Genomic DNA, 25,881 nt, shown 5'->3' on the forward strand with positions numbered 1-25,881 from the left:
TAGGAGGCTAGGCCTCGAAACAGCAGTGTGTGAAGAACGACGCCGATGAAGGCGGGGTCTGAGAGGGAGTCCGGTGGGCCTTTGGCACGTTGATAGTGAACCCCAACAAGTGCAGGAGGTTCGCCATAGTCTGGAAGTTGGAAACTACTGCCTAGGAAGAGCTTGCCTTTAACAGTCAGTTGTCTTTATAGGCGAAGACTGAAACCCAAACCTTCAAAGATGAGCTGTGACCACCGCCATCACTTTCGGAACACCTGAGGGGAAATAAACACCTAGCGAGGTAGTGGTGGATACACAATCGCACTTCAAAACCACTCAGATAACGGGCTAGTGTGAACAATATAACTTTGCAATAATAAGTACATTTGGAGCCTCTCAGGATAAAATACCCCACTACCCAGGGTATCAAATAACACAAGAAACAAGAGTAACTTGTGTAGCGTAATCAGCACAAAGGAAACCCCGGCACTCGTAATATATAACATCAATTCAACTATGATACATTATTTGTCTCACTGTGCGAATAGTAGATGGAAATACTAGCGGCTCTTTGGTCACAAATAGAAAAGTCCTCCTGATCTGATGCTTAGTAGCTAAAAGATGTAGGAACGATTCCTTATTTCCTGTCCGGTTCTGAGACAGGAGAAACGTCCTCTCATAAACGTTCTTTTCATATCGGTATGTAAACAGTGACATTAATCATTCCTCGTCTTATGGTCAAACCGTATTCAACTGTTAAGACACTATGATAAGACCCTTAAATATAGGCTTCATGTAGCCCCTGCAATCCATTCCTCCCGTCTCGGCAATCACGACCTGCCTCAACATAGCACTGGATGTACGTCCAAGTACTGATTTCTCAGCTGGAAGCCTTTGCAAAGGCTTTTTTTTGTTACTTCCTTCCACCTTCATCAGTAGTTTAAAAGAGTCCAATGTGTTTACCTTCTTCTATGCCCTCAGATTCCAAATTAAATCCAAAGGAGGCAACCTCTACTTACCTACATTCTTATCGCCAAGACGAGGCTTTGAGAAGTATGTGGTGGATGGGGGGGGGGGGGGAGGGTGAGGAAGTGTACATACATATATATACACATACACACATATACATACATACATACACACAAAGTATCTACTGGCGGTCGCCAGTAGATAGTTATAGTTAGGACCTATTTTCCATAGGAAATCCGCAACATTCTATTCCCAATAAGTCTGGCGCCGGTTGATGAATCCTCGCGAAATTTTCCAAACTTTTGGCCAGCTCTGCTCCGCTCCTACCCTGAAAGATTTGTGGTGATTCGTCAAGCAGGGGCCGAGAAAAAAGGGGGGTCCCAAAACAAGAATTCACCATGCAATTTCCCATAGGATCTGTTGCAGCTACAGCCCGAACCGCTGAACGGAATGACACCAAATTTGGCAAAGAGGTAGTCCTCAGCTCAGACTCATGCCTTTTGCATAAATGGTGTGAATCTGTTCAGTAGTTCTTGAGAAAATTAGGGTAAAAAAGTTAGTGATATCTATGGCCGGGGAGGATCCGCGGACCCTACCCGCACCATAAGCGCACCCTCCCCCAAACAGAGCACGCACCCTCCCGATCGCGCGCTGAATGCTAATTGGCTGTCGAGTGTCTCTCTACATTCGAAACCAGGAACTGTTGGCGGCCATTTTCTGCCTCGGTAGAAGCGAGGCTGAAGAAGCAAGGGGAATAAGTGTGTAAAACATATAAAGGGGGCAGAGTGGAAATACTCTGACCCTCTAGAGGTGCTTAGGGGGTCCAAGAAGGACCCCCTAAGGCCCCCTTTTTTAAAAATAAAAAAAACAGCGAAATACGTGCACGGTGCGCGCATTTTAACGCGTTGGGTGCACGGATTCTCACGCTTAGGGTGCGCGGATCCACAGCAATGTTTTCTGAAAAAAGACAAGAAATCATTGGTTGTATGACTACTTTCTACACTGAAAGGTAGGGTGTATATTTCTGTTTTTTTAAAGGTATGATTCTAATTGGTTAACAAAAATAGATTGTAAGGAACATTATATATGATAAGCTGATGTTTTGAAAAGTCAAGCACACTTCCTGTCTTGTTTAGTAACATTGTGTGCTGAACTTGTGACCAGTGAGCTCAGTGCAGTGTTCCATGACCTATTTCTATGGTAACAGGCAGAAGGCAGATTGGGGGAAGGGTTGAAATGTATTTCAGTAGGAAAGGGTTGAAATGTTTAACCAATAGAAATGTGTGTTTGCTTTTGAGTTTATGTTTGAAGGATTGTGATTTGATGTTTACATGTATATGTGTGGAAAATGAAAGGGCAACTTTTCCATTCTTTGTTTTTGCTGAGAGGTGCACAGTGCAGAGATTCTGTAAAAGAAAATATGGTGAGTGATTGATATACTTCTTAATCTACAAAAGAACTTGAAAGATGAGTTATTTAATTGTGAGAGGATGTATGTAGACTATTTTGATTTTAAATCAGACTAATGTATTTCTCCTGCTAAAGTGTAGGGAGTACTTTTTTTCTCTACAATGTGTGTGCATGTAGAAACCATTGTGTGATAAGCATTTGTGTTTTTCATGTGTTTGTAGACAGATAACTGTGCTGTTTTTATATTTTGGTAGAATTAGAAACCAGTCATTGTTTATGAATTTGTGAAATGAGTTATGTTTCTGCAGTAAAATGTAGTACTCCTTGTAGATGAAGAAATGTGTTTTGGTATAGTGCAAGGGATAGTGTTTGTCTAGAATCACACAGAGAGCCTGTGTGCATTTGGGAACCACTGTGAGAGAAGCATTTAGTAATATCTTGTATTTGCTGACCGATAACTCTTTTAAAACCTCTCATGTTGTGAAGTTTTAGTAGCATTAGAATCCAGTCTTTGCTTATGCGTTGATTAAATGAGTCCTGCTTTGACATTGATGTGGTGTACTTAAATATGTAGATGGTGTGCAGTACCATTAACTCTTCCAGACTAGTGAATGAGTTTTGGTAAACTCCTAGGATAGTGTTGCTTCTCTAAAATCACACTGAGTCTGTGTGCATTTGGGTAAGGATTGTGAGAAGCATTTGGTAACATCGTGTATTTGCTGACAGATAACTGTTTTAAAACCTGTCATGTTCTCAACTTTTATTAGCATTAGAAGCCAGTCTTTGCTTATGTGTTGATTAAATGAGTCCGGCATTGACACTAAAGTGCAGTTGTGAAATATGTAGATTGTGTGCAGGTCCCTTACCACTTCCACTTTAGTGAATGAGTTTTGGTAATCTGCTAGGGATAGTGTCGTTTGTCTAGAATCACAATGTGAGTGTGTGCATTTGGGAACCACTGTGAGAGAAGTGTTTGGTAACATTGTGTATTTGCTGACAGATAACTGTTTTAAAACCTGTTATGTTGTGAAGATTTAGTAGCATTAGAATCCAGTCTTTGCTTATGCGTTGATTAAATGAGTCATGCTTTGACACTGATGTGGTGTACTTAAATATGTAGATTGTGTGCAGTACCATTAACTCTTCCAGACTAGTGAATGAGTTTTGGTAAACTCCTAGGATAGTGTTGCTTCTCTAAAATCACACTGAGTCTGTGTGCATTTGGGTAAGGATTGTGAGAGAAGCATTTGGTAACATCGTGTATTTGCTGACAGATAACTAATTTAAAACCTCTCCTGTTAAGTTTTTGTAGCATTAGAAGCTAGTCTTTGCTTATGCGTTGATAAAATGAGTCGGGGTTTGACACGAAGGTGCAGTACCATGTACTATTCGGTTCACTGTGGCAGAACTGAAAATGTAAAAGTTTTACCTAAGCACTGTCCTAGAAGTAGTCTGATTATTTAGTCAGTTTCTAAGTGCCAAATAGATTGCTTCAAATGTCTATGCAGTATGCATGTAGTGTTCTAACATACTATACACTTGTCTTTTACACCTTCAATTCCCTAGTCAGTATCCATACACTTCCAGGAAACATCCTGTCACTTCCTTTGCAGTCCTTTAGAGACCCATTCAACAGCATGTACTAATCCATTCACTGTGCCAAAACCCAATCACTTATAAATTCACCAAGACACTCTCTTTCCAGTACTCTAATGATCCAGTCACTGCCTAAGTATTCATGCACTGAGCCAGGTCTTAGCACATGGACTTCTTCAAACCCCTATCCACTATGCATGCAGTCCTCTAACCACCTACACACTTGTCTTTCACACCTTCAATTCCCCAGTCAGTATCTGTTCACTTCCAGCAAACACCCCGTCACTGCCGTCGCACTCCTCTAGTGACCCATTCAGCATCATGTACTAATCCATTCACTGCGCCAAACCCTAATAAATTGACCCAGGCACTCTCCTTGCAGTACTCTAATCATTCAGTCAGTAGTCAAGCAGTGAGCCAGGCCTTAGCACATGGACCGCTTTAAATGCCTATGCAGTATGGATACAGTCCTCTAATCACCTACACAGTTGTATTTCACACCTTCTATTCCCTAGTTAGTATTTATACTCTTCTAGCAAACACCCTGTCACTCACCCAATGTGTCTCCTTATAGTACTATAATCATTTAGTCAGTTAGCATGTAGTCTTTTAGTGAGGTAGGCTTTAGGGCATGAACTGCTTCAAAGTAGTGTGCACTATGCATGTAGTGTTTTAACGATCGTCACACTTGTGGTTCAGGGCTATAGTTTCTTAGTCAGTTTTTATATAAAATGTGTTTGTACAGTAATGGAATATTATAAATGGGAAAGTTATTAATTTACATTTATTTGTGATTCTTTTTTACAGAAACAGAACAGGAGTGTTTCTCATCTGTTTGCACTCTTCTCGTGCAAGATTGTTTGGATAAAGGTTCCTTAGGTGTTTCATCATACTTGCTGTGCAGCACGAGTATTTTTTGTTAGGATCCCCTCGTAACAGAACTCTTTGACAAATCTTGCGAGTGACGAAGGTGGCATTGGTCTTTGTTTGCCCCTTGGGAAAAGTAAAAAATGTCCTCACCACTGATAAACGTTGTGGGCGTGGTGCTTTCTGCAAAAAATTTCTCAGATTCGGTAAATATTTTAAAGCAGCAACATTTACAGTTTTTGTAAGTTAAACTTATAAAATTTTGTTAGCTGTATGCATTTTATATATCTGTGATTTGTTTCTTGTGGTGTTTTGTTGAGAATACCATGTTGTTTTTTTTTTAACAATCTTTCTGACTTTCCAGGTCGGTCGTCGACATCCATGGTCCCCACAGGAGTGTTCCGCCTTGTTGTTTTGTATTATTGTTGTTACATTTTGTTTATTAGTTTATTGTTCATATATATGTTAATAAAAAAATAAAGTTTGAAAATAGTTTATCGTTTATATATTTATTATTATATAAAATAAAGTTTGAAAAAAATAATAACGGTTTTGGTTGTTCTCTTCACTGCTGTGTGACTCTTTCTTGTTCTTATTACTGTTATTTGATGGAGTCCACTATGGTGTTAAATTTTGGGGCACTTATTGCTGGAATTCTGGTGATATCTGCAGTTTGCACCAACTTCTGAATAGTGTGTTAGATTTAACTCAACTTTACTTCCGTTAAAGTGCTGATAATGAAATGGAGAGTAGCCGATCCCGTGTAAAAAGACACGAGGTGCACCTTTCCGATTTATTCTAAATACTAAAATCCTGTATTGAATTGCACTGAGGTATTGGCTGCACTTACAGTGTACACACAATCTATTAAGAAATCTAATTGTATTTATATTGATTGGGAATAGTGCGTCAGGTGCTGGATCTTGACGAGATACACTGCTCAGTTCGTATATTGTTCTGCACACGAAAAAAATCACATCATAACTTTCACACCAATTGCAATGCAAAACAAATTCCGGCGATAAGACACGTTCGCACCAGGGATTTTACACCTGCTTTCTGCTGGTGTTAAGCACGACAACTACCTGCACCATGAAAGGGAACACAGCCAAGAGCCACACCAGAACACCCACAGGTGCCATAGAGTCAATGAGCATGATACAGGGATACCCATGAGGGCCAGAAGCCTCATCTCAACAACTCCAGGACCGCCAATGCCCCCCAAACCCACATCTTAGTAAGTGTGTCCCTGTGGTCATCGTCTTAGCATGATAGGCACGAGCCCTGCAACATCACAGTGTGCGGTCACCTCAGCGTAGGCAGTGAGCCTGGATGTGTAGCTACGCACGCATCCTCCTGCATGCACAACTGGCGTGTGCTGGTCAGGGGTTCACATGTCAGTGCAGGGGTGTGCCTATCCGGCAAGGGGAACGGGGTGTCTCAGACATGTCCGTGTACAGGAAGTGCGGTAAGTGTGTCTCTGTGTTCTGGTGTGGCCTGCTACAAGAGCCGCAGCAGTCGATGTAAAGTGGCATGCACCACCTCCAAACGGCACTGTGATGTTGTAGTTGGAATGTAGCAGGACATGTGCAAATAGGCATTACAATGGTGTGCCGTACGAGTGCACGAGATACAACAGCGCACCGTACAAAAGTGTGGGGGCTCGTGGGAGGGAGGAGCAGCCGTTTGGCAACATAACACAGTGAACTCGACCATGTGCGACATGCTGGGCATATCATCCATGATGACCACGGTCGCAGACATCCCACAACACCAACGACTGGCCTTTGTACACATCCTGTATGAATGCAGCGTGGTTTTCACTTCTATGCTCGTTCAGTGGTGTGATGTTGGCGGGTTGTGTGACTTGTGCTCCTTGTTGGTGTGTTTCATTTTGGCCATAAATGTGTGTTGTACTTAATTGTGCATGTGTGCCATTCTGCCCATCTCCCACTCCACCCACTCCCTGCTTCTTCCTCTTCCTAGTGCGGTTGTGCCTATAATTTTGTTGCTGCACACATAAATATATGTAAACAATAAATTAGAATAGTTCCTTGATTCTTTTAGGTTTCAAAACTGCTCTATTGGTATCTTTTTAATTTTCCATATGAACCGTTTTTTAAATATTCAACAACACATAGAAGTGCAACGTATTCTATCAACACACTTTCTAGAACATTCTACAACACGTGCAGGTTAAAAGTTCATACATTTTTTAAAACTTAACGATATTTTTTTGGAACATTTTCTTGAACATTTAACGACACGTGCAGGTTAAAAGTTGACGATTGTTTTAAGTTCGAACAGTGCCTTCCAAATGCAAGTAGCAGGTGTGGTTGAGCTGAGCAAATTTTATCCTATGATATGTACTACACGTTGAAACTGCTTTTTCTTAACCAATCACAAAGATGCTTTTCCACAAAACTAATGTGCACCCTACTTTTAAAAAAGAATGCTTTTCATGATATCTTTAGAGATAAGTTATAGATAGGAATTGGCATTTAAAAAACCTTTGAAATTCCCTGAAAAAACCATAGGTTTCAGGGGCGTTATAGTTAGCTGGACATTTCCCCTCGTACAAAACTCTAGAAATTTCCCTGTTATAATTAGTTCAGCTAACTATAACTCGCGCCCCCGCAATGCACTGCTGATGACGTCACATATTACATCACTCATGACATGGTCAGTGACATCACTGATGACATCTCAAATGACATCACTGATGACATCACTGATGACGTCATCCATGTGATAAATTACTGCATCTTCTTAACACCCTAATTTAACCGTTGATACACCGACTCAAAATTTCAGACGCCCATTCTCAACACCATAGATACTCCAATAACTACATACCCACTTATTAACTCTTAGGTCTACATACACCTCCACTCATTCACCTGTACAGTCACTCATACTTACAGTCACTCCGTACAAGACTATCATATGCATTTATACACCTACATAGACACTCACACACCACCAATCATCCATAGAGGTACTCTCACACCTAGTCAGTCATGCAAATAATTAATTACACTCCCAGTTACTCACCTATGCAGTTATACACACTCAAGTTCACTTACTCATAAAAATAGTACCACATTCTTACGCTCTTATACAATCATTGATACAAGCACACACTCATCCATACAGCCACTCTCACAATCACACACTCTCACATATACCCACTTATATACTCTTACACACATATATACTGCCTTTCACATATGTAGTTACTGACATGTACAACTGAGATATACATTCAATCACTAACACACTAATACATACACCCACCCAACCATACAGTCCATCACAGTTGCACTCTTAAAACCATGCACCATAGAATCACCCACTCACACATCTATGCACAGAGTCACACACACCCTACCCACACAAACACTCAGGCACCCATACAGATACTCAGACAACCAATCAATAACCCATATAGACACTCATATAGCAATTCACAAAACCATGCAGCCACTTATACACCAACACACAGACACATACAGACATTCACACAGTTTAGTCACTAGTCTGTAGTAAGATACATTTAATGACTCACTTATAGAGTCAGTTACACACCTACAAAATCATCCATTCACACACTTGTACACCCACTCATTCTTCAACAGGCCTTTCCCTATATATAGTAAACATATTAAAACTTTACAGAAACACATACTCCCTGGATAACGTCATCAGTGATGTCATTTGAGATGTCATCAGTGATGTCACTGACCATGTCATGAGTGATGTAATATGTGACGTCATCAGCAGTGCATTGCGGGGGCGCGAGTTATAGTTAGCTGAACTAACTATAACAGGGGAATTTCTAGGGTTTTGTACGAGGGAAATGTCCAGCTAACTAGAACGCCCCTGAAACCTATGGTTTTTTCAGTGAATTTCTAAGGTTTTTTTAAATGCTAATTCCTAACTATAACGTTCATGAAGCCTATGTTTTTTTCAGTGAAATATATATATATATATATATATATATATATATATATATATATATATATATATATATATATATATATATATATATATATATATATATAATCTACTGGCGGTCGCCAGTAGATAGTTATAGTTAGGACCGAGTTCCCATAGGAAATCTGAAAATTCTATTTTGAATAACTTTGGCGCCGGTTGACTTATGTTCGTGAAATTTTCAAAACTAATGGGGCGCTCTGCTCAGCTCCTACCCTGAAAGTCTCGGGGTGATTCGTCAAGCGGGGGCTGAGAAAAAAGGGGGGTCCCAAAACACGTTTTTCCCATGCATTTTCCCATAGGACCTTTAGTCGAAGGTACAGCCCGAACGGCTGAACAGAATTATTTGAAATTTGGCAAAGAGGTAGTCCTCAGGTCAGGCATGTGCCTTTTGCATATATGGTGTGAATCCGTTCAGTAGTTCCTGAGAAAATCAAAAGTAAAATCATATACATATCTGGGCGGAGCCTAACCACACATCTCATTGTGAGATCTGATTGGCTGTCAGCACTTCATCCAAGAAGTGTTGGCAGCCATCTTGGGACCAATTAACATGATAGCACCTCATTAAAAAGCATTGCAGTTAATAGAAGGTTTTAAGACTTTAGTTACATTATAAATCATTTGTTGATGGTACCATACTCATTTTAGGAATTGTGGTATGTTCTAAGGTGATTTTACCATGTGAAAAAGCCTTCTGCTGGGATATCATGAATCATCTTTGAGAGAAAACTATTTTCACATGCTTTTCCCACAGAGGTTTGGAAGGTGATCTATAAGCTAAACTGAGAGCATATTTTCTGTAAATTCACATTATCTTTCTCAGTCATGTGAGAATGAAGTCTGACATTCTCAGTAAAACATGTACATCCAACAAGGGCAGAGACTGTCAGTTGATTCCTTTGTGTTCTACTGCAGCTTCCCAGAGTGTTCCAAAGAACAGCTAGAGCGCTAACAGTCTTACTTATGACAAAGGTATGGCACACCTGAAGCCATCTTGATTGGAATAAAGTGGTAACATTTAAAACTTTTATTTTAAAAAGGAACAAAATGAGAGGGTTCATTTTGCCATAGAATGTATGATTAGTGCTGCAGAAAGAAAAATTAGGGCACATTGAGTGACTTCTCAAATCCTCTTCTATTTCATTAAAGAATTCTGACATGCAGACTGAAACATGCACTTTCAATACCAGCAGCAGACTTCCCTGGTGAGCAGTAGCTTTACTACAGTGATCTAATGAGCAACTAGAGTGCTAACATTCTGAATTTATGGCAAATGTGTGACACATCTGAATGCCTTCTTCATTGAATCAAAGTAAAAAACTGACAGTATGCCTACTGAGGAGACTGCAGTAAATGAGGAAATTAGGAAACTTCATAACAAGTCTCCCAAGATGGCCACCAGAGACAAAAGAGCCCAAATGTAGCACAAATATCACCGAGATGTAGCCCAAGTATAGCCCAATGACAGAAATCCCAGTGTGTTTTAAAGAACAACTAGAGCGCTAACAGTCTTATGACAAAGGTATGGCACACCTGAAGCCATCTTGATTGGAATAAAGTGGTAACATTTAAAACATTTAATTTGAAAAGGAACAAAATGAGGGGGTTCATTTTGCCATAGAAATTATGATTAGTGCTGCAGAAAGAAAACTTAGGGCACATTTTGACTTCTTAAATCCTCTTCTATTTCATTAAAAAGTTCTGACATGCAGACTGAAACATGCACTTTGAATACCAGCAGCAGACTTCCCTGGTGAGCAGTAGCTTTGCTACAGTGATCTAATGAGGAACTAGAGTGCTACCATTCAGAATTTATGGCAAATGTGTCACATGTGAATGCCTTCTTGATGGAACCAAAGTAAACAAGCATTGCAAATGCAATAGGTCTCGCCCTCGTTTAAGTTAAAGCAATTCTGTTTGTAATTAGGTGGCTTTTTAGCTTTGCTTTTATTAGTGTTTTTCAAAATTTCATGTACATAACATTCATATATGTATATGTATGCATGCATTTATATTTGTATTTATATAGATATGCAGATTATATATATGTTTATATATGTATATATATATATATATATATATATAAACACACATACATATATAAATGCATATGCATATATGTGCATGTGTGTGCGTGTAGAGAGAGGTAGAGAGGTAGAGGTGTAGAGGTAGAGACGTAGAGGTAGAGACGTAGAGAGTAGTAGAGAGAGAGGTAGAGGATGAGTAATAGAGAGTAGAGAGAGTAGTAGAGAGTAGTAGAGAGTAGTAGCAGAGTGAGTAGTACAGAGTAGCAGAGTGAGTAGTACAGAGTAGTAGAGTGAGTAGTACAGAGTAGTACAGAGTAGTAGTGAGAAGTAGAGAGTAGTAAAGAGTGAGTAGTAGAGGGAGTAGTAGAGGGAGTAGTAGAGGGAGTAGTAGAGGGAGTAGTAGAGGGAGTAGTGGAGAGTAGTGGAGAGTAGTGGAGAGGGAGTAGTAGAGAGTAGTGGAGAGTGAGTAGTAGAGAAAGAGTAGTAGAGAAAGAGTAGTAGAGAATGAGTAGTAGAGTGAGTAGTAGAGAGTAGTAGGGAGAGTAATAGAGAGTAGTAGAGAGCGAGTAATAGAGAGTAGTAGAGAGTGAGTAGTGGAGACTGAGCAGTAGAGCGAGTAGTAGGAGTAGTAGAGAGCGAGTAGTAGAGAGCGAGTAGTAGAGAGCGAGTAGTAGAGAGTAGTAGAGAGTAGTAGAGAGTAGTAGAGAGTAGTAGAGAGAGAGTAGTAGAGAGAGAGTAGTAGAGAGAGAGTAGTAGAGAGAGAGTAGTAGAGAGAGAGTAGTAGAGAGAGAGTAGTAGAGAGAGAGTAGTAGAGAGAGTAGTAGAGAGTAGTAGAGAGTAGTAGAGAGAGTAGTAGAGAGAGAGAGTAGTAGAGAGAGAGTAGTAGAGAGAGAGTAGTAGAGAGAGAGTAGTAGAGAGAGTAGTAGAGAGAGTAGTAGAGAGAGTAGTAGAGAGAGAGTAGTAGAGTAGTAGAGAGTGAGTGCTAGAGAGCAGCAGAGAGCAGCAGAGTGAGTAGTAGAGAGTAGTAGAGTGAGTAGTAGAGAGTGAGTAGTAGAGAGTGAGTAGTAGAGAGTGAATAGTAGAGAGTGAATAGTAGAGAGTGAATAGTAGAGAGTGAATAGTAGAGAGTGAATAGTAGAGAGAGTAGTAGAGAGAGTAGTAGAGAGAGTAGTAGAGAGAGTAGTAGAGAGAGTAGTAGAGAGAGTAGTAGAGAGAGTAGTAGAGAGAGTAGTAGAGAGAGTAGTAGAGAGAGTAGTAGAGAGAGTAGTAGAGAGAGTAGTAGAGAGAGTAGTAGAGAGTAGTAGAGAGTAGTAGAGAGTAGTAGCGAGTGAGTAGTAGAGAGTGGTAGAGAGAGAGTAGTAGAGAGTGGTAGAGAGAGTAGTAGAGAGTGAGTAGTAGAGAGTGAGTAGTAGAGAGTGAGTAGTAGAGAGTAGAGAGTGAGTAGTAGAGAGCAAGTAGTAGAGAGTGTGTAGTAGAGTAAGTAGTAGAGTGAGTAGAAGAGAGTAGTAGAGAGTGAGAAGTAGAGAGTAGTAGAGCGTGAGAAGTAGAGAGAGTAGTAGAGTAGTAGAGAGTGAGTAGTAGAGTGAGTAGTAGAGTGAGTAGTTGAGCGAGTAGTAGAGAGTGAGTAGTAGAGAGTAGTACAGAGTGAGTAGTATAGAGTAGTAGAGTGAGTAGTAGAGTGAGTAGTAGAGTGAGTAGTAGAGTGAGTAGTAGAGTGAGTAGTAGAGTGAGTAGTAGAGAGAGAGTAGTAGAGAGAGAGTAGTAGAGAGTGAGTAGTAGAGAGTGAGTAGTAGAGAGTGAGTAGTAGAGAGTGAGTGGTAGAGAGTAGGAGAGAGTTGTAGAGTGAGTAGTAGAGAATAGTAGAGAGTGAGTAGTAGAGAGTAGTAGAGTAATAGAGAGTGGGTAGCAGAGAGTGAGTAGCAGAGAGCGAGTAGCAGAGAGCGAGTAGTAGAGAGCGAGTAGTAGAGAGCGAGTAGTAGAGAGCGAGTAGTAGAGAGCGAATAGTAGAGAGCGAATAGTGGAGAGCGAATAGTGGAGAGCGAATAGTGGAGAGCGAATAGTGGAGAGCGAATAGTAGAGAGCGAATAGTAGAGAGTGAGTAGTAGAGAGTGAGTAGTAGAGAGTGAATAGTAGAGAGTGAGTAGTAGAGAGTGAGTAGTAGAGAGTGAGTAGTAGAGAGTAGTAGCGAGTGAGTAGTAGAGAGTGAGTAGTAGAGTGAGTGGTAGAGAATAGTATAAAGTAGTAGAGTGAGTAGTAGCGAGTGAGTAGTAGCGAGTGAGTAGTAGCGAGTGAGTAGTAGCGAGTGAGTAGTAGCGAGTGAGTAGTAGAGAGTGAGTAGTAGAGAGTAAGTAGTAGAGAGTGAGTAGTAGAGAGTGAGTAGTAGAGAGAGTAGTAGAGAGAGTAGTAGAGAGAGAGTAGTAGAGAGAGAGTAGTAGAGAGTCAGTAGTAGAGTAGTAGAGAGTAGTCAGTGTCAGTCAGTGTCATTCAGTGTCAGTCAGTCAGTGTCATTCAGTGTCATTCAGTGTCATTCAGTGTCAGTCAGTGTCATTCAGTCAGTGTCAGTCAGTGTCAGCTAGAGCAGCTCTGCTGACCTGGTTCTCTGGCTCTAAAGCAGCTCTGCTGACCTGGTTCTCTCTCTCTAAAGCAGCTCTGCTGACCTGGTTTCTCTGGCTCTACAGCAGGTCTGCTGACCTGGTTCTCTGGCTCTACAGCAGCTCTGCTGACCTAGTTCTTATGCTACAGAGCAGCTCTGCTAATCTAGTTCTCTGGCTCTACAACAGCTCTGCAGACCTGGTTCTCTGGCTCTAAAGCAGCTCCGTTGACCCAGTTCTATGGCTCTGAAGCAGTTCTGCTAACATGGTTCACTGGCTCTATAGAAGCTCTGCTGACCTGGTTCCCTCCCTTTAAAGCAGCTCTACTGACCTGGTTTCTCTGGCTCTGCAGCAGCTCTGCTGACCTGGTTCTCTGGCTCTAGAGCAGCTCTGTTGACCTGGTTCTTAGGCTCTAGACCAGCTCTACTGACCTGGTTCTCTGGCTCTTAAGCAGCTCTGCTAACCTGGTTCTCTGGCTCTAAAGCAGCTCTGCTGGCCTGGTTCTCTGGCTCTAAAGCAGCTCTGCTGACCTGGTTCTCTCCCTCTAAAGCAGCTCTGCTGACCTGGTTTCTCTGGCTCTACAGCAGCTCTGCTGACCTGGTTCTCTGGCTCTACAGCAGCTCTGCTGACCTAGTTCTTAGGCTCTAGAGCAGCTCTGCTGACCTGGTTCTCTGGCTCTACAGCAGCTCTGCTCACCTGGTTTTCTGCACTCACGACGCACGCACCCGACTTCGCGAAAATATATTTAAAAATAATATAAGTTTCTTATAAGTACAAATATATTATTTTGATGAATATCTTACATAATCTCTTGCCTTAATATCTATATAAAGACACATACATATCATTTTGGAACATAATTTTTTTTTTGCGGGAGTCGCGCACCCCAGCACGTATATGATGTCACGCGTGACCCGCAAGCGTGCAAACATCTCGTGCCGTAATGCGCATGTGTCGCGAATGCGCGGGAGCAGGAGTCGCAGACTGGTCGCATACCAATCGCGCATATCACGTGATATTAAATGTATATGATGTAACTGAAAAACACGCAGCCGTCGCACACCATACACGGATCCTTCATGACTTTTCTAAAATGGCAGCTAGAATGCGCGCACCCACCGTGATGTGTACACTTTGAGTGCGCGACTGCGAAAAAAAATGGTTTTGTTTTTTTTTAGAAAATGATATAAATGTATTAAAATAAAAAATGAAAACAAGAAAATTAATCAATATTTCAGTTTTAATTAAAAAATGTTTTTTTGCAATTTTCAGAAAAATATATAATGTTATTTAATGAATAAAATATTTATAAATAAACAGTTAAACTGTAGAAAATCAGTACAAAAAATAGATATAACTACTATCACACTTAAAAGTTAGCATTTAAAAAACCTTTGAAATTCACTGAAAAAAAACATAGGTTTCAGAGACGTTATAGTTAGAAATTAGCATTTAAAAAACCTTAGAAATTCACAGAAAAAAACATAGGTTTCAGGGGTGTTATAGTTAGCTGCCCATTTCACTCGTACAAAACCATAGAAATTCCTCCGTTATAGTTAGTTCTGCTAACTATAACTCACGCGCCCGCAATGCACTGCTGATGATGTCACATATTGCATCATTCATGACATGGTCAGTGACATCACTGATGACATCACTGATGACATCATCCACTTGACAATCCGATACACCACATCATACACTCATCACTCACTGTAAAATACAGAGTACCATATTTGAAACCATTGACACACCAATACCAGTTACTACATACCCACTCACTGATTCCTAAGTCTACACACACAACTATCCATTCAACAACAGAATCATCTATGCATGCAGTCATTAATTAATAGAACACTATCAAATGCACTTATACACATATATAGACATTGACACATCAGCAGTCATCTTAGTCGGTTATGCAGTCATCCTACTCACTCATGAAAAAAATGTATCGCACTTAAATTTACTCACTTACACAATTATCCAACGACACCTCATTTATTCAAACACATAGTAACTCATCGTTAATATGTTAAACAAGCATTTACAATGCAATGGTCTCGGCATTGTTAAAGTTAGAGCTATTGGCATTGCTCACGACATTATTTTTGTTTTTGTTTTTAAAACATCTCTCTCACAAAAATAAGACTTATTTTTGTGTGAGAGAGAGAGAGAGAGAGAGATGTTTTAAAAACAAAAATAATGTCATGAGCAATGCCAATAGCTCTAACTTTAACAATGCCGAGACCATTGCATTGTAAATGCTTGTTATATTTCTCAATGAACAAAATACATTTCTACTTGGAGATCCCACTTCACCCATTAATAAGCAGACGGACCCTTCCGAGCATCACCATGGAAACACGTTAAATGTGCGTGTGTTTTACCAGGTTGGCAGAGACATTTCTAGGTATGAGCAAAGTGGGCATTGGACTCTGTGCTGCTTTAAAAAACATACACGTTTTACAGCTGGAAAAACACCATGGAGGGCAGACATTGCTACCAAGTGGGCACTCTCTTTTTATGAATCTGTCACCACCTCCTTTGACTAACTGGTAACTGTATAATGATTTGCGACCACACTGTAGTCGTAAAGCATTGGTAGATTGCACACCGAAGCACAATTTGGAAGAAACACCTATTTTACGCCCCTTCCAAATTGCAGTTTCCTGTGGGTCTCAAAACCTATTTCACGAGTTGGAAAATATTTTCCGACTCGTAAAATGGATTTCATACATTACAAAAAGCAATTTTGCGAACGTAAACCCAATGACTTAGCAAATGCAGGGTTTACAGTGGCCAAATCTTTTAGTATGTCTGGCCCTAACTCTGGAACTGCAAATCCTCATTCTTTGACGGAGGAGTGGGAATTACTATGCACGAAATAAAAAAGTGAGCTGCGGGGTTTTTTCAAGGTAAAAAAATTGTACACAATTCAATATTAACAACATTAAAAGCATTACTGTGAAAACAACAGCACCAATGTAATGCAACATGCAAAGGACTTAATCAAGCACTCTTTTGATGTATAGAATGACTCCTTAATTTTGAATAGATTCACTTTATAACATAATACATAAATGTAACCTTTAATACCATACAGTATGTCAACAAAACTTGTTTATGTACAGACCATACACTGCACGACAAGACTCTGCACAAGCCACATACCAAAAACAACAAAACTTCTAACACTCAGCCAACACGACTCCATGGCACCCTCTGCCACACTTCATGACAGAACATTCAAAACCAATCAGATTCTCACGACTTCGATGGAGCCGTGTACAGACTCCACTAGCGCTACTAGACCTTACCAATAGAATGTCGGCTACACAAAACTTAAGGCCAACAAGGGTAAACCAGAGATAGAAGGCATGAAGGCGATACGCGGTCGGTGCTCAAAGTTGTTCCACACAAGCATTCAAATGGATGGATGTGAGCAAAAGAATAAATCACATGACCCTATACACACAAATATCCTATTTTGTGCTACAGTGTTGTCTTTGGAACAGAAAACAACAGAGTCAAACAACTGGTGTACATGTTTATACATCAACTTAGTTTCAACCCAGGATAATAAACTGCGGCTGAAAAGGTTTAGTTTGAAAAAAAATCGTTAGTGAGCATTTTCTAAAAACTTCTTGTACAGTGAAACATACAAATATTTTCCGAAGAGATCAATAGGATTAATAAGGAAAGGGAAATAGATTCCTGAAATGGAAACACTGGTAAATATTGAAACATTTAATAGTTTTTGATAGCAAAGTTAAGTGTATATGAAATTGATTACGGTTAATGCATTTCAGAAAATTGGAGGAATCCCATGAGAGAGCTTCTTTTGATGACAGAAGTGCTTTGAGAAGAAGTCAACAAAAAAGGGCTGGATTGAATGTTTGAATCAATCTCAGCAACTGGTAATTACTCGGGGTGGAATCCCTGTCCATCATTATTTTGCACACAATGGCACCTCAGTTTGGACCCAATTCATATGCAAATCAGTCTTGACCCTGCTCCAAATAGACGCAGTCCAGCTCAAACTGCCAGGCCGAAAAATGTGAGCCCGCATTACAGATATAAAAATACCTAATGATATGAAAAAGATTGCATTTATAGGTTTCAGGCGAGGGGGTGCGGTGGGCGGGTGGATCTAACAGGATTTACCCAGATTGACTAAAAGCCTGATTAGAACCCAGGTGCCAAAATCAGCAGTTTAGTCAATAAACAACTCCTCTACAGTCCCGAGGTGATTTAGCCGCATGCATTCTGGGAATTGTAGTCTTGGCCCAAGTCAAAGACATAACAGTACAAAGCTACAAGGAGTACCAAACGTGCCAGGGAATGAAAAAGAGATCGTCAGCTTTCCCCTCCCAGGGTAGAAGAGTTCCCCGAGGCCCTCCATTACAAATGCCTCGAGGTTATAAGATCCACTAGTTCTTAGGATTCTGGAAATGTGTGGGGGGGGGGGGGCGATGTCTCAGCGACATACCACTCACCTCACACATCTGAAGGGCAGAGCGGCAGACACTGAACCCTGGCAAGGCAACCCCCCTTTTCTGAGGGGCTCCTTTAAAATACAGACACATAAACTCTTTTAGAAATAAATTAAGGAGTAAGGCAGAAATGCTACCCCACACCGTGAAGGAGCAAAACAATATACATGCTAAACTGACAGAGGTAGTCGCTGTCTTCATCAGTCAGTAAAAGTTTTTTTTTTAAATTGAGATATGAGCACACAGACAAGTAAGAAGGCTTAGAATCGTTTGACCAAATTTACTTCAAATATTATATGGGGCAATCTATCCAATGGCTTACAACTCTAAAGTGGGCCAAGAGGCCATTTAAATAGATTGGTTTTGCGCTATAAAATGCTTCATTAGATTAAACATTAAAATAATTGTGCTTTACCTTAACGTAAAAATATTTAAGTGCAAATGGTTAATCATGCTAGGTACATAGTTAAAGGTGACGGGTTCTTGATATGTTGGGCAGTGCGTGTTGTAAATACTCACCCCTGTATCATTAGGAAGCAATGCGTTGCAACCGTTGATTCTGTAGTCGTTATTACATAACCACAAACTTCCAAACAGTGAAACAGCAAATCCACGTACCACTGCAAACAGTTCATTTGTCTTTGCTCTTGAAATAAACTCTTTCGCGCGCTCCTTTGTTCGCTCAGTTCGTGTAAACTGTATTAAGTAAAGAGGTCGCATTCTTAGGTAAATCGTGATAACAATGGCTCAGAGTCTCTTAGGGGCGCTCCTTCTTTCATGTCGGCGCCCTTCTGCTCCCACCAGTCATCAGGCCCGAAGGCGTAGCCATAAAATATAATTTGCATTGTCACTGTAGTTTGCTTTCTTTGACTGTTTTTTTCCAATCCTCTTTTTTGCCCCCCACAAAACAGAAATCCTAGACCCCATAAATACCTTGCACGGTCCCCTTTATAACTGTCAGGTAATTACACACAGTTCCTTGATAATTTAACCCGTCAAAGGTTGTCTCATTACTTTGTTCCTTTGGGTAGCGTCTCCCGCTTTGTGTCTGATGAACACTAAACAGGGCCGATATTAACGGTCACTTAATTACACACCATTTCTCTTCACTATTTACCCGATGTAATGGGCAGGTAGGCCGCATCCCTGCCATCTCAATCACTGTCTCCCCGACAAAGGAACCAATAAAGATGAGTCACTTAGAGACGGCTGATAATACAAACTGTGAAGTGAAAATCAGCCTAATGAGCGCCATGCTGGGAGGGGAGATCACATGTCAGAGCAGTTTGCAGATGCTCGGGGGCAAACAATGCCTGTTTTCCTTCAAGAGCTGAGAAACTTACTGCAAGTCTAGGGTCCGGATTCCAGCAGAGACAGGCGCGCAGCAGGAGACCGCGGGCTCCTGTGAAATGGCGCTGCCCGTCGCTCTCACCCACGGACCGCACTCTGAATGGTCAGTCAGAAAAAAGCCCTTGAGGTCTATCTAATATGGCGTCCAAAGAGAGCTTAACCTGTAAAGTATGCTTGCAGAAGAACTCCATTAAAGAGATAAGATGGCAGGCGGCAGATTCGCGTTCGATAAGGGAGTTTCAGACAGCAATTCAGGAGGAGCAATTAAAAATGCGTACGAGCAAGGCTAGAGCTGTAACAAATCGAACAAGCACACCACTGCCTTTCTCCGAGGCGAAGCAGAAATGCCTCGGAGAAAGGCAGCGGCGATTTCGGATTCGGGGGCGTGTTCTCCTCTTGCCATTGGCTGGAGGAGATAATCAGAAAAGTTGAAAAAAACACGCCCCCGAATCCGAAAAGGACGGGGCCTGTTCGGGGTGACGAAGCTCTTCTCCAATGGCTGGCCAGCATTCAAGAGGCCAGCCAATGGAGAAGAGGGGAGAAGAGGGGCGGGTGCAAGCCCCTCTTCTCCAAAACATTAAATCTCCGACTTCCGGTTCTGCCTTCGACAGACCGGACGGTCCTCGACCTAAAAAGCACCATTACAATTATACACTCATTCATATATTTACTCTCACAATCACTGACTCTTACACAAACTTATTTATATACACCAACTCACATACAATGCCTTTTATTTTTTTACTTTGTTGAAGATTTACAACTAAAACATATATTCGCTCACCAACACACAAATAAATACACTCAGTCACCCAAACAACTGTTTCCACATGCACTCTTAAACCCATACACCTAGTCAATCAATCAATCAACCATTCACCCATCTATGCATAGAGTTACACACACCCCATCCAACCACACACAAACTCAGTGTCCCATACAAATACTCACCCAACTAATCAATAACTAATATACACACTCATGTAGTTAGTGACCAACTGAGGCAGCATGTTATACAACAGAGACAGTGCTGCACACATTCACATAGTTTAGTTACTAATCCATGTATTAAGTGAGACACTTAATTACTCACTTAAAAAGACAGACAGCTACTAAATCCTCCATCCAGACAGTTATAAATCCACTCAATCTTCAATATAGATTGGTATATATATATAATACATATTTAAATTTCAAACTAAACCACATTCAGTGGATGATGTCAGTGATGTCATCAGTGATGTCATTTGAGATGTCATCAGTGATGTCATCAGTGATGTCACTGACCATGTCATGAATGATGCAATATGTGACATCATCAGCAGTGCATTGCGGGCGCGTGAGTTATAGTTAGCAGAACTAACTATAACGGAGGAATTTCTATGGTTTTGTACGAGAGAAATGGGCAGCTAACTATAACACCCCTGAAACCTATGTTTTTTTCTGTGAATATATACACACACATATATACATACATATATACACACACATACATACATATATACACACACATTTTGGGACCCCCCTCCCTTTTCTCTGCCCTCACTTCATGGATCACGCCAAAAACGTTCCAGACATCAGCTGAAGTGACTGTCATATTAGTTTTGAAATTTTTCTGAATATTCAACAAATGGCTCCAAAGTTATTAGCAAAACAAAAAATGCTTTGTTTATGGAAACTAGCTATAACTACCTACTTGTGATCGCCAGTAGGAGAAAATTTATCTATCTAGATCTATCATATATCTCACTTGCCTCTTTCCTTGTGAATGATATTTCCAAAGATATTGTTTTCTAAGTTATTTCACCTCCTGCAGTTAATCCCTGAGCTAGGTCCGCCGCCCAGATGCAAACAATACAAAATAGTTTCAACAATGTAAGCAACTTTGATAGAAGACAACCAGTCCAAATGGAAGGGGGCAGAGGGTTTTTTTTTTTTTTTTTTTAACATAAAACCCCATCCCCAGCAAGCACCTATTGCAGCAGCCACTTGTGCATTTTCCATGGTCAACTTACAAGGAGTCATCATCCCCACTCCGGTTTATATTGCTGCATCTTGCTTTGCTAGTCTGCCTCAGCAAATGCCAAAGGCAGCTTAATGGTTTCTTAATTTCCCTCCCCTATGAAAAACCTGCCTTTTATCAGAAGCAACAGTCTATATCCATTACCCACGGTTTGAATTTCTAGGGTAGCTTTACTCGTGGGTTAGTTTCTTTATTTTGCATGGCATGTAAAAAGGTTGGTTATGTCCTGATGTGTGTGGCATATCCTGATAGTGATTTACAACCAATTTTGTTTTAAGGTCTCGCCTAGCGTTGCGGCGCACATGCGTAGCTTGCTCGGTGAGATTTATTGCAGATGAGTAGTTTCTGAAAAGGGCTTGAAGCCCCGCCCCTCATTCCCATTGGCTTGCGTCACCGTTTATGTTAAACGGTGCACAGCCATTGGAAATAAGGTTTCCAGGGTGCCTCCCTTTCGCTTTTTTGGCCGGCCCACCCGGACTGGCTCGCCTGCATTATGGCTGTCGTGACGAAGTTTCTTATCAGAAGTTTCGTCACGCTGCCTTGCACGTGCCAGTCCGGCTCTTTGATTGGGCCGGACAAAATAGCAGACAAGGCGCCACGTGTTTATTTTTGCATCTTGCTTTCACTTTAAAGTGAAAGCGCGATGCGAAAGTAAACAAGCGGCTGCCTTTGCGGTACCGCACTTGTTGTTCCAGTCTGCAAATTCTGCGGCAGTTGGAGGTTAACTGGTAAGTGCAGTAAATCTATAATTATATCATAAATGAAGTCTGCAGTCTTCTATCACCTAACAAAGTTTCCCTATCTTTACAACAATCACCGTACAGAGGAGTATTTATTCTCACACTGCAGCGTCATGTTGGTCCATAACATGACTAAGAAGATTAATCGCGTAAATGAAGGCCGGCTCTCAGCCGCTCTTGAAACATCCCCCAGGGCGCACGCCATTGCTCCACTTGTTGTCTTTGTGGTCTGAAATCTAAATCAGAAGTGGTGGTGCTTTGTACAGACCCCGGAAAAAGGGCAAGAGCTTGGCATTTCCAGCCGGCAAAGGGTGCCCTTTTTTTTGCGTGTGGATTTTTGCTCCACCGTTGGTACACGCTGTTTTAGCCCGGTGCCCGGAATATTACCATATAATGACTACGGGTGCTACGTCTTCACATATTATCAGCCAGTGTTCAGGCAACAGCATTATGTCTCTGTCTGCACCCCAGACGAAGAGCCTAGTCAGGACTACACGGCCCTGGTATTCCACACACCGACATTTAATAATCCTGGTTGCGGACTTCTGAGTAGCGCTTTGGGCACCGGCACTCATTCGTTTAACAAATTAAGCACGGAGTGTTGTGATGCCAATACATTCACAGTAGGTTATTGTTTTATTAGGTTAGTCCGGCTAGACCCATGTACGAACCCCACGGCTTCGACCAAAAAACCTCTTTCTGGTCTCTATTTCCCCTGCCTACCGCCTGTTTCCTGATGGCCTAGTTTCAGAGATAGTTACACTCATCTGTGAAATACAATGTCCGCCCATCTCTTTCCCAAGGGTCTTGCAGCGCCCGCACTCATCCATTACCGGTAACTAAACAAGGCAATACTCGTAGTGCCTTGAAATATTTACTGTCCTCATTTCAGAAACGTCATCTTTGTCACCCACACCACTTTGCCTAGGTTGTCTCTTCCTTGTTCACCCAGTCACGCCAGCTGGCACACAGTTCACAACTGGGCCGTGTACTAACCCCTCAGCCTGGTATTCAAATCCATGTACAGTCTCACCTCGAACTGCCCCTTCTCCCAAGTCAAACCCATTGCAAGCTCAGAATCCTCGACTGCCTGACCATCCTCACACAACCACACCTCTATCGTTGGGTGTTTTATCCTCCTAGCACCCATCAACTTGCACTCTGTGTTCGGCAGAGGGTAACACCCCAAGTCCCACCACTTATATTTGGGAGCAGTTTAAGTGATCTTTAATTTAAAAAATTAAACCTTTTCTTTTCCCGAAACCAATTTATTGATTTTATGGTGAAAGGGCGTGGAATTTAAAGCACAGCATAGGTTACACATCAGATTGTCTGAATGCGTAGGCTACAATGTACAGAGGACATAATTCCAACAATAATCCCTTAAGGACAATTGGCTCAGCATAAAGCAAGTTCCATAAAGAAACATCAGATGATAAACACAGAACTGCTCCAAGTTGATGGGGGTACAAGTTGGTTCCCTCCTGTATGGAGAACAGGCAATTAAGAGGCCCAGCATTAATTGCCTATGCATTCTTGGGGTTATCTAAAGAACAACAAGCATTGAAAATGCAATAGGTCTCGCCATTGATTAAGTTAAAGCCATTTGCTTTGCTAATGGTATTGTATAGCAAAGCGAATGGCTTTAACTTAATGAAAGGCAAGACTTATTGCATTGTTAATGCTGGTTAACTATTGCAAGGCTACCTGCTCCCATAGGCCAGAATGAGCAGTTTGATTATTAGGCAATTTTTTGAGCGCACAAATACCCTTAGGTGTCTCGGCCCTAACATCTTATAATCCTAACTGACCCAGGGAACAAGGTAGAAATTCTTGTTTAGTATGCCTGAACTCAGAATATTAAAATACATCTTTTAGTGAGGGTGATTTTTACATTCTGTCTTTGAAAATACCACTTTTAGAAAGTAGGTATTTTCCTGCCTAACCCTCCAGCATGCCTCTGCTAGGTTTGTGTATTCCATGTCTGGTTTATGAGTGGCAGGGGGCTGGAGAGGGCTTTGGCTCCAGCAGTCGGATGGGTCAGGTCTGGGCTGAATAGGGCCTGCATTGAATAGAGAGTGGGGGGCGGAGATTTCCTTTCACTGACCTGAGCCCTCATAGAATGGAGAGTAGGGGGGAGGAGATTTCCTTTCAGCTACCTGGGCAATGTCTGCTTTCAACAATGCGGTCTCCACCTCCTGCCAGGAAGCTGCACAGAACTGGTTTTGGCTGGTCACAGGCACCCTCTGCCTTCAAAGGACATAGGATTTACTGGTATAAATATTGCGGCCCAGACCCCAGAACTTTAGATCAATTCTGGGAATCAAGACGGACCTTTGCCAAGGAGAAGAACCAAGAAAGCTGAAGGAGGAGACTGCCAATGTGCTGTGCTATTTCTGGGGTTGGGCTGCAGTGGTTACTTTATTTGCCAAGGAAAGGGGAAGAGGACTTTTGTGAACTTTTCATCATCTTGAAGAAGAATCTCCAAGGGCTTGAAATGTGCTTGCCTCCTGCCTGAAGTCTCAGGGATACAAGACTTCACCAGCAGCTCCCCTGAATTCCCTTGCTGGGAATTCTACCTGCAGAGAGATGCCTACTTTTGTTTGGGCCCTCTGAGAAGACTGCGTTTCGCTGGGAGCTGGAAGCGCAACGCAACGAGGAGAAGTGTGATGCCACTGCAGCAGTTGCCGTCGCATCGCCGAAGCGTGCTGCCGCCGCAGCTGTTCACCGCCGCACCACTGACGAAGCATGTCGCCTCACTGGAGATGCGTGTCGCCGCCGCAGAGGTTGCCGTCGCATCACCGGAGAAGCATCTCGCAGGGCCTGTCGCAGCTCAGAAGTTACGGAGTTCGCCACACGGCCATCAGGCGTGCACGCATCGCATCCAACATTGTCGCATTGCATTAAGGCACCATCTTGTCGCATCGTCACCGGGCCACAGTAAGAAACGACGCACCAACTCCCCACACAGTAAGGAAGCGACGCATCACCTCCCCTGCGCAGCAGTAAGGAACGGACGCTTGCACTCCCCTGAGTGTAAGGAACGGCGCATCAACTTCCCTGCGACCCTTTTGTTTGCATTGCGTGACGCATCTAAGGTACTTGGACAGTAAAGTGTCGCATTTACCATCTACATTGAACTAAGCTATTTTCTACCATTTTAAAGACTTATTTTTGATTACAGTATTGTGGATTTTTGTCGTTTGGTCTTGTGTTAAGTCTAGTAAAGACTACTTATTTTTCTAAACTGGTGTAGCGTCCATTTGTCGTGTTTTCACTGTATTACTGTATGTGATCACAAATACTTTACACACTGCCTCTGAGATAGCCTGCCTGCTTGTACCAAGCTACCAAGGGGGTGAGCAGGGGTTATTTAGGAGGGTAGCCCCCTTACCCCGACTAAAAGCTTGGGTCTCTATTTGGACAAAGGTACCTACCTCTGCCAACTACAGACCCCCAATTCTAACAATGGCCATCTATTTCACTAGGAGTTACTTCTTGTGTATCTTTTAGCGATCTGTCATTTCAAGTGGGACATCGCTTCTAGTGCAGCACATGATAAAGAAGAGAACACAAATAATGAACGTTCTGAAGAGCATCAATCCTGCAAAGAGCAATGTTGAGTTAGAAAGTTCCAAACACAGACATATAACAGAAATTGCATACAACAGGCAACGATCAAGACTACCGAGTCCAACGAATTAGAATATTTCTAGCTACATGTATCAGATGGTCTGGTGCTAAACAAATGAGTGCTTTCTTTGGTTGTTTCATATCAATCCGGTTGTAGATGTACAAAAGTTAACACTTTTTAAGCAACTTTCAAAAACA

General features: G+C 41.7%; 1 protein-coding gene across 2 annotated transcripts in view; it reads right to left on the minus strand.

Moving 5' to 3' along the window:
• RYK (receptor like tyrosine kinase) overlaps positions 1–25,881 on the minus strand; it is a 734,028-nt gene that overhangs the window by 424,208 nt on the left and 283,939 nt on the right. The gene's annotated exons all lie outside the window — the stretch shown is intronic.

The sequence above is a fragment of the Triturus cristatus genome, chromosome 11 (genome assembly GCF_964204655.1).
Source record: "Triturus cristatus chromosome 11, aTriCri1.1, whole genome shotgun sequence".
NCBI lineage: Eukaryota > Metazoa > Chordata > Amphibia > Caudata > Salamandridae > Triturus > Triturus cristatus.